General features: G+C 46.6%; 2 non-coding genes across 2 annotated transcripts; both read right to left on the bottom strand.

The window, feature by feature from the left end:
- Window positions 1-2,990: 2,990 nt before the first annotated feature.
- Trnai-aau (transfer RNA isoleucine (anticodon AAU)) lies at window positions 2,991-3,062 on the bottom strand. The gene has a single exon. It is a non-coding gene; the product is annotated as a tRNA-Ile (tRNA).
- A 6,043-nt stretch (window positions 3,063-9,105) lies between these two features.
- On the bottom strand, window positions 9,106-9,177 carry Trnai-aau (transfer RNA isoleucine (anticodon AAU)). The gene has a single exon. It is a non-coding gene; the product is annotated as a tRNA-Ile (tRNA).
- Window positions 9,178-9,544: the final 367 nt, after the last annotated feature.

Below are 9,544 nucleotides of genomic sequence, written 5' to 3'. Positions count from 1 at the left end.
GCGGCCTAGCGGTACTCTTGGGTACTTCGTCCTTACGGTCGTCTGCATCATCAGACTTTAGCTGACAACACTTCATATTACCGGCTAAAATTTGCAGCTATGGCGACAAATTACTGCTTGACTACACATCTGACACGTAACCGATGTGCTCTCCAAACAACAACACTTGCATTTCAGAACATGTCTTTCACACATGTCTACAAAATCACCTTCACCTTCAAATACAGCTTCCTTGCGACTGACAGAGACGTAGGCAAAGTTTAAAGTTGCTATTTCCATTAAATCTCGTTAATCAGAAAAACGGTAATTTACACTTGCAGCGGAACAAAATTCCGTTCCGCCCAGCGTCTGGCTCGAACCCACGACCCTGGGATTAAGAGTCTGACGCTCTACCGACTGAGCTAGCCGGCTACCTCGGTGAATACCTGCCGGGTAGCACGTCACACAGTACTCGTTTGGGTTGGGTGGTCCCATACAGAATCTCTCCATGATGCCTAATGTTTTCCTAACGTCACACTCGTCACGTACTTCACTTTTATGTCATAATCATTTCTGAGAGGTAAAGAAATTGCATGACAACATGCAGAGCTAGTGGCGTCAAAATTAACACACATACTTTATGTGACTCAAAAGCCGAACGAGTTACTTTCCGACGTTGTTTTAGATGTGCAAGTGATAGTCAAAACTCGCTGTGTCGGCACTCTGCCGACCATTTCGCTAGTTAACACCGGTCTTGTTGTGTGTGTTTCAAGCTCAAGAGCATCTCCAAGCAAAAAATGGTCAACAGCAACATTCAGACGGTTTCGTACTGCTCAATTGCTACATTAAAACGTTATGTTTCTTTTTCAGAACTGGAAAAACACAAGCGTGACAGCATTCGAACCTGTAATCTTCAGATCCGAAGTCCGACGCCTCATCCATTAGGCCACACGGTCACTGACGACCAACATTTACATGTATACGACTCATCTCGAAACGCTCACACCCCTGAGGATTTGTGTTTTCGTTCTACACAGCCGCTGCCCCTTGCTCTTTCCCACCCATTCGTTACATTCAACCTCTGACGTGACCGACCAAATATAGACTGAGAAACAAGACCACACACTTTGTGCATTCGGAATTGAAGGCAGGGCGTCCCTCGCCGCATTTGCTACGATTGCCATTTGCTACTTCTGCAGAAGCGGCGGCGGCGGCGGCGGCGGCGGCGGCGGCGACGACGACGACGACGACGACGACGACGAATATCGCGAGAGGCTCTGAGATATGTGAGAAATACATCTATAAAATGTAATTCAGACTGCCTCGTCCCACCTTATGCTGTACCGCTTTGGCAAATGCTTTATCTGCGCCATTCGCCTTAATCGCATCTGAGAGTGATTCTTAAAAAAACGCCTGTCGCTAATTGTTCGTCATCACAGTTACTGTTTGCTATACGGCCACGACGCGCAACTGATTTCCAAAATTCATCTTTCTCCTGTGAGGATGGAACTTACGACCCCTGGTTTATTAGACCAGTGCTCTACCACTGAGCTAAAGAGGCGCGGCCTAGCGGTACTCTTGGGTACTTCGTCCTTACGGTCGTCTGCATCATCAGACTTTAGCTGACAACACTTCATATTACCGGCTAATATTTGCAGCTATGGCGACAAATTACTGCTTGACTACACATCTGACACGTAACCGATGTGCTCTCCAAACAACAACACTTGCATTTCAGAACATGTCTTTCACACATGTCTACAAAATCACCTTCACCTTCAAATACAGCTTCCTTGCGACTGACAGAGACGTAGGCAAAGTTTAAAGTTGCTATTTCCATTAAATCTCGTTAATCAGAAAAACGGTAATTTACACTTGCAGCGGAACAAAATTCCCTTCCGCCCAGCGTCTGGCTCGAACCCACGACCCTGGGATTAAGAGTCTGACGCTCTACCGACTGAGCTAGCCGGCTACCTCGGTGAATACCTGCCGGGTAGCACGTCACACAGTACTCGTTTGGGTTGGGTGGTCCCATACAGAATCTCTCCATGATGCCTAATGTTTTCCTAACGTCACACTCGTCACGTACTTCACTTTTATGTCATAATCATTTCTGAGAGGTAAAGAAATTGCATGACAACATGCAGAGCTAGTGGCGTCAAAATTAACGCACATACTTTATGTGACTCAAAAGCCGAACGAGTTACTTTCCGACGTTGTTTTAGATGTGCAAGTGATAGTCAAAACTCGCTGTGTCGGCACTCTGCCGACCATTTCGCTAGTTAACACCGGTCTTGTTGTGTGTGTTTCAAGCTCAAGAGCATCTCCAAGCAAAAAATGGTCAACAGCAACATTCAGACGGTTTCGTACTGCTCAATTGCTACATTAAAACGTTATGTTTCTTTTTCAGAACTGGAAAAACACAAGCGTGACAGCATTCGAACCTGTAATCTTCAGATCCGAAGTCCGACGCCTTATCCATTAGGCCACACGGTCACTGACGACCAACATTTACATGTATACGACTCATCTCGAAACGCTCACACCCCTGAGGATTTGTGTTTTCGTTCTACACAGCCGCTGTCCCTTGCTCTTTCCCACCCATTCGTTACATTCAACCTCTGACGTGACCGACCAAATATAGACTGAGAAACAAGACCACACACTTTGTGCATTCGGAATCGAAGGCAGGGCGTCCCTCGCCGCATTTGCTACGATTGCCATTTGCTACTTCTGCAGAAGCGGCGGCGGCGGCGACGACGACGACGACGACGACGACGACGAATATCGCGAGAGGCTCTGAGATATGTGAGAAATACATCTATAAAATGTAATTCAGACTGCCTCGTCCCACCTTATGCTGTACCGCTTTGGCAAATGCTTTATCTGCGCCATTCGCCTTAATCGCATCTGAGAGTGATTCTTAAAAAAACGCCTGTCGCTAATTGTTCGTCATCACAGGTACTGTTTGCTATACGGCCACGACGCGCAACTGATTTCCAAAATTCATCTTTCTCCTGTGAGGATGGAACTTACGACCACTGGTTTATTAGACCAGTGCTCTACCACTGAGCTAAGGAGGCGCGGCCTAGCGGTACTCTTGGGTACTTCGTCCTTACGGTCGTCTGCATCATCAGACTTTAGCTGACAACACTTCATATTACCGGCTAAAATTTGCAGCTATGGCGACAAATTACTGCTTGACTACACATCTGACACGTAACCGATGTGCTCTCCAAACAACAACACTTGCATTTCAGAACATGTCTTTCACACATGTCTACAAAATCACCTTCACCTTCAAATACAGCTTCCTTGCGACTGACAGAGACGTAGGCAAAGTTTAAAGTTGCTATTTCCATTAAATCTCGTTAATCAGAAAAACGGTAATTTACACTTGCAGCGGAACAAAATTCCGTTCCGCCCAGCGTCTGGCTCGAACCCACGACCCTGGGATTAAGAGTCTGACGCTCTACCGACTGAGCTAGCCGGCTACCTCGGTGAATACCTGCCGGGTAGCACGTCACACAGTACTCGTTTGGGTTGGGTGGTCCCATACAGAATCTCTCCATGATGCCTAATGTTTTCCTAACGTCACACTCGTCACGTACTTCACTTTTATGTCATAATCATTTCTGAGAGGTAAAGAAATTGCATGACAACATGCAGAGCTAGTGGCGTCAAAATTAACACACATACTTTATGTGACTCAAAAGCCGAACGAGTTACTTTCCGACGTTGTTTTAGATGTGCAAGTGATAGTCAAAACTCGCTGTGTCGGCACTCTGCCGACCATTTCGCTAGTTAACACCGGTCTTGTTGTGTGTGTTTCAAGCTCAAGAGCATCTCCAAGCAAAAAATGGTCAACAGCAACATTCAGACGGTTTCGTACTGCTCAATTGCTACATTAAAACGTTATGTTTCTTTTTCAGAACTGGAAAAACACAAGCGTGACAGCATTCGAACCTGTAATCTTCAGATCCGAAGTCCGACGCCTCATCCATTAGGCCACACGGTCACTGACGACCAACATTTACATGTATACGACTCATCTCGAAACGCTCACACCCCTGAGGATTTGTGTTTTCGTTCTACACAGCCGCTGCCCCTTGCTCTTTCCCACCCATTCGTTACATTCAACCTCTGACGTGACCGACCAAATATAGACTGAGAAACAAGACCACACACTTTGTGCATTCGGAATTGAAGGCAGGGCGTCCCTCGCCGCATTTGCTACGATTGCCATTTGCTACTTCTGCAGAAGCGGCGGCGGCGGCGGCGGCGGCGGCGGCGGCGACGACGACGACGACGACGACGACGACGAATATCGCGAGAGGCTCTGAGATATGTGAGAAATACATCTATAAAATGTAATTCAGACTGCCTCGTCCCACCTTATGCTGTACCGCTTTGGCAAATGCTTTATCTGCGCCATTCGCCTTAATCGCATCTGAGAGTGATTCTTAAAAAAACGCCTGTCGCTAATTGTTCGTCATCACAGTTACTGTTTGCTATACGGCCACGACGCGCAACTGATTTCCAAAATTCATCTTTCTCCTGTGAGGATGGAACTTACGACCCCTGGTTTATTAGACCAGTGCTCTACCACTGAGCTAAAGAGGCGCGGCCTAGCGGTACTCTTGGGTACTTCGTCCTTACGGTCGTCTGCATCATCAGACTTTAGCTGACAACACTTCATATTACCGGCTAATATTTGCAGCTATGGCGACAAATTACTGCTTGACTACACATCTGACACGTAACCGATGTGCTCTCCAAACAACAACACTTGCATTTCAGAACATGTCTTTCACACATGTCTACAAAATCACCTTCACCTTCAAATACAGCTTCCTTGCGACTGACAGAGACGTAGGCAAAGTTTAAAGTTGCTATTTCCATTAAATCTCGTTAATCAGAAAAACGGTAATTTACACTTGCAGCGGAACAAAATTCCCTTCCGCCCAGCGTCTGGCTCGAACCCACGACCCTGGGATTAAGAGTCTGACGCTCTACCGACTGAGCTAGCCGGCTACCTCGGTGAATACCTGCCGGGTAGCACGTCACACAGTACTCGTTTGGGTTGGGTGGTCCCATACAGAATCTCTCCATGATGCCTAATGTTTTCCTAACGTCACACTCGTCACGTACTTCACTTTTATGTCATAATCATTTCTGAGAGGTAAAGAAATTGCATGACAACATGCAGAGCTAGTGGCGTCAAAATTAACACACATACTTTATGTGACTCAAAAGCCGAACGAGTTACTTTCCGACGTTGTTTTAGATGTGCAAGTGATAGTCAAAACTCGCTGTGTCGGCACTCTGCCGACCATTTCGCTAGTTAACACCGGTCTTGTTGTGTGTGTTTCAAGCTCAAGAGCATCTCCAAGCAAAAAATGGTCAACAGCAACATTCAGACGGTTTCGTACTGCTCAATTGCTACATTAAAACGTTATGTTTCTTTTTCAGAACTGGAAAAACACAAGCGTGACAGCATTCGAACCTGTAATCTTCAGATCCGAAGTCCGACGCCTCATCCATTAGGCCACACGGTCACTGACGACCAACATTTACATGTATACGACTCATCTCGAAACGCTCACACCCCTGAGGATTTGTGTTTTCGTTCTACACAGCCGCTGCCCCTTGCTCTTTCCCACCCATTCGTTACATTCAACCTCTGACGTGACCGACCAAATATAGACTGAGAAACAAGACCACACACTTTGTGCATTCGGAATTGAAGGCAGGGCGTCCCTCGCCGCATTTGCTACGATTGCCATTTGCTACTTCTGCAGAAGCGGCGGCGGCGGCGGCGGCGGCGACGACGACGACGACGACGACGACGAATATCGCGAGAGGCTCTGAGATATGTGAGAAATACATCTATAAAATGTAATTCAGACTGCCTCGTCCCACCTTATGCTGTACCGCTTTGGCAAATGCTTTATCTGCGCCATTCGCCTTAATCGCATCTGAGAGTGATTCTTAAAAAAACGCCTGTCGCTAATTGTTCGTCATCACAGTTACTGTTTGCTATACGGCCACGACGCGCAACTGATTTCCAAAATTCATCTTTCTCCTGTGAGGATGGAACTTACGACCCCTGGTTTATTAGACCAGTGCTCTACCACTGAGCTAAAGAGGCGCGGCCTAGCGGTACTCTTGGGTACTTCGTCCTTACGGTCGTCTGCATCATCAGACTTTAGCTGACAACACTTCATATTACCGGCTAATATTTGCAGCTATGGCGACAAATTACTGCTTGACTACACATCTGACACGTAACCGATGTGCTCTCCAAACAACAACACTTGCATTTCAGAACATGTCTTTCACACATGTCTACAAAATCACCTTCACCTTCAAATACAGCTTCCTTGCGACTGACAGAGACGTAGGCAAAGTTTAAAGTTGCTATTTCCATTAAATCTCGTTAATCAGAAAAACGGTAATTTACACTTGCAGCGGAACAAAATTCCCTTCCGCCCAGCGTCTGGCTCGAACCCACGACCCTGGGATTAAGAGTCTGACGCTCTACCGACTGAGCTAGCCGGCTACCTCGGTGAATACCTGCCGGGTAGCACGTCACACAGTACTCGTTTGGGTTGGGTGGTCCCATACAGAATCTCTCCATGATGCCTAATGTTTTCCTAACGTCACACTCGTCACGTACTTCACTTTTATGTCATAATCATTTCTGAGAGGTAAAGAAATTGCATGACAACATGCAGAGCTAGTGGCGTCAAAATTAACACACATACTTTATGTGACTCAAAAGCCGAACGAGTTACTTTCCGACGTTGTTTTAGATGTGCAAGTGATAGTCAAAACTCGCTGTGTCGGCACTCTGCCGACCATTTCGCTAGTTAACACCGGTCTTGTTGTGTGTGTTTCAAGCTCAAGAGCATCTCCAAGCAAAAAATGGTCAACAGCAACATTCAGACGGTTTCGTACTGCTCAATTGCTACATTAAAACGTTATGTTTCTTTTTCAGAACTGGAAAAACACAAGCGTGACAGCATTCGAACCTGTAATCTTCAGATCCGAAGTCCGACGCCTCATCCATTAGGCCACACGGTCACTGACGACCAACATTTACATGTATACGACTCATCTCGAAACGCTCACACCCCTGAGGATTTGTGTTTTCGTTCTACACAGCCGCTGCCCCTTGCTCTTTCCCACCCATTCGTTACATTCAACCTCTGACGTGACCGACCAAATATAGACTGAGAAACAAGACCACACACTTTGTGCATTCGGAATTGAAGGCAGGGCGTCCCTCGCCGCATTTGCTACGATTGCCATTTGCTACTTCTGCAGAAGCGGCGGCGGCGGCGGCGGCGGCGACGACGACGACGACGACGACGACGAATATCGCGAGAGGCTCTGAGATATGTGAGAAATACATCTATAAAATGTAATTCAGACTGCCTCGTCCCACCTTATGCTGTACCGCTTTGGCAAATGCTTTATCTGCGCCATTCGCCTTAATCGCATCTGAGAGTGATTCTTAAAAAAACGCCTGTCGCTAATTGTTCGTCATCACAGTTACTGTTTGCTATACGGCCACGACGCGCAACTGATTTCCAAAATTCATCTTTCTCCTGTGAGGATGGAACTTACGACCCCTGGTTTATTAGACCAGTGCTCTACCACTGAGCTAAAGAGGCGCGGCCTAGCGGTACTCTTGGGTACTTCGTCCTTACGGTCGTCTGCATCATCAGACTTTAGCTGACAACACTTCATATTACCGGCTAATATTTGCAGCTATGGCGACAAATTACTGCTTGACTACACATCTGACACGTAACCGATGTGCTCTCCAAACAACAACACTTGCATTTCAGAACATGTCTTTCACACATGTCTACAAAATCACCTTCACCTTCAAATACAGCTTCCTTGCGACTGACAGAGACGTAGGCAAAGTTTAAAGTTGCTATTTCCATTAAATCTCGTTAATCAGAAAAACGGTAATTTACACTTGCAGCGGAACAAAATTCCCTTCCGCCCAGCGTCTGGCTCGAACCCACGACCCTGGGATTAAGAGTCTGACGCTCTACCGACTGAGCTAGCCGGCTACCTCGGTGAATACCTGCCGGGTAGCACGTCACACAGTACTCGTTTGGGTTGGGTGGTCCCATACAGAATCTCTCCATGATGCCTAATGTTTTCCTAACGTCACACTCGTCACGTACTTCACTTTTATGTCATAATCATTTCTGAGAGGTAAAGAAATTGCATGACAACATGCAGAGCTAGTGGCGTCAAAATTAACACACATACTTTATGTGACTCAAAAGCCGAACGAGTTACTTTCCGACGTTGTTTTAGATGTGCAAGTGATAGTCAAAACTCGCTGTGTCGGCACTCTGCCGACCATTTCGCTAGTTAACACCGGTCTTGTTGTGTGTGTTTCAAGCTCAAGAGCATCTCCAAGCAAAAAATGGTCAACAGCAACATTCAGACGGTTTCGTACTGCTCAATTGCTACATTAAAACGTTATGTTTCTTTTTCAGAACTGGAAAAACACAAGCGTGACAGCATTCGAACCTGTAATCTTCAGATCCGAAGTCCGACGCCTTATCCATTAGGCCACACGGTCACTGACGACCAACATTTACATGTATACGACTCATCTCGAAACGCTCACACCCCTGAGGATTTGTGTTTTCGTTCTACACAGCCGCTGCCCCTTGCTCTTTCCCACCCATTCGTTACATTCAACCTCTGACGTGACCGACCAAATATAGACTGAGAAACAAGACCACACACTTTGTGCATTCGGAATCGAAGGCAGGGCGTCCCTCGCCGCATTTGCTACGATTGCCATTTGCTACTTCTGCAGAAGCGGCGGCGGCGGCGGCGACGACGACGACGACGACGACGAATATCGCGAGAGGCTCTGAGATATGTGAGAAATACATCTATAAAATGTAATTCAGACTGCCTCGTCCCACCTTATGCTGTACCGCTTTGGCAAATGCTTTATCTGCGCCATTCGCCTTAATCGCATCTGAGAGTGATTCTTAAAAAAACGCCTGTCGCTAATTGTTCGTCATCACAGGTACTGTTTGCTATACGGCCACGACGCGCAACTGATTTCCAAAATTCATCTTTCTCCTGTGAGGATGGAACTTACGACCACTGGTTTATTAGACCAGTGCTCTACCACTGAGCTAAAGAGGCGCGGCCTAGCGGTACTCTTGGGTACTTCGTCCTTACGGTCGTCTGCATCATCAGACTTTAGCTGACAACACTTCATATTACCGGCTAATATTTGCAGCTATGGCGACAAATTACTGCTTGACTACACATCTGACACGTAACCGATGTGCTCTCCAAACAACAACACTTGCATTTCAGAACATGTCTTTCACACATGTCTACAAAATCACCTTCACCTTCAAATACAGCTTCCTTGCGACTGACAGAGACGTAGGCAAAGTTTAAAGTTGCTATTTCCATTAAATCTCGTTAATCAGAAAAACGGTAATTTACACTTGCAGCGGAACAAAATTCCGTTCCGCCCAGCGTCTGGCTCGAACCCACGACC

Source organism: Schistocerca gregaria, unplaced genomic scaffold, assembly GCF_023897955.1.
Source record: "Schistocerca gregaria isolate iqSchGreg1 unplaced genomic scaffold, iqSchGreg1.2 ptg000169l, whole genome shotgun sequence".
Lineage (NCBI taxonomy): Eukaryota > Metazoa > Arthropoda > Insecta > Orthoptera > Acrididae > Schistocerca > Schistocerca gregaria.
Note: the sequence above shows the minus strand (reverse complement) of the source record. Positions and strands in the feature narration are given on the sequence as shown.